We start from the raw sequence: 883 nt of genomic DNA on the forward strand, positions 1-883 counted from the left end.
GCGGGCACGGAGGGCAGCGCTGCCGAGCTGCAGCCTGGGCGTGCGGAAGCCTTTTTTCTTTTTTTTTTTTAAACGAAAACCTTCACGTAGAGGTGTGTCCCCGGCCGCCGGTCTGCCCGGACGGACGCACAGCGGGTCCCTCCGAGCCCAGCATCAAAGGGCAGGAAGGGCGCAGGGACCCGAGCCGCCTCGGGGAGAAACGCGGCGGGAAGGTCGAGTCCAGCCCAGAACTCGGGTCTCCGAGGCCCCCCGGCTACAGCGGGGAAAGCAGCCAGGCTTCTCCCTTCCTTCCCCATCCTGCCCCCCATCCTGCCTCCCCGCCCTCCCCCTGCCCCCGGCCGGTGAGGGACCGGGAATACCGGTCATCCCAGTCATTCCTGGCCCGGCCCGGCCCGGCCCAGACAGAGCCTCTCCGCGCTCCCGAGGGGCAGGTGAAGGGTTCTGGAGCGACCAGACTCACCCTCCTCCCCGCCCTCCATCCCGCGGGTCCGGCCCCTCTGCCTCCCAGGCCCTGACCTTACCCTTCGCCAACTCGCCAAATCCCGGGAGGGGGTCCGACAGGTGCCACGGCGGCCGGATCCACCCGCGGGCCCAGGCCCGACTGCGCCCGGTGTGCGGGGAGACGCGTGCACACGGCCCTGTATCGGAGCGGCCATCAGGAGCCGCGGGTGGCGGCGGGCGGGGCGCAGGGGGTTCGGTTGGCGTGAGGTCTGGAGGGCAGAGATAGGGGTGCAGTTCAGCTACTGCTGCCAACCGCCTTCTCCCTTCCAGCCCCGCTCTCCCCTCTTCCCACGGCCTTCACGTCCTTCCTCTTCACTCCCAGGGGGGTGAGGGGCTGTCTTCTGAGGTTGGGACCAGAGGGCCATGGTATCCACACGCCCCG

Source organism: Myotis brandtii, unplaced genomic scaffold (assembly GCF_000412655.1).
Source record: "Myotis brandtii unplaced genomic scaffold, ASM41265v1 scaffold227, whole genome shotgun sequence".
Lineage (NCBI taxonomy): Eukaryota > Metazoa > Chordata > Mammalia > Chiroptera > Vespertilionidae > Myotis > Myotis brandtii.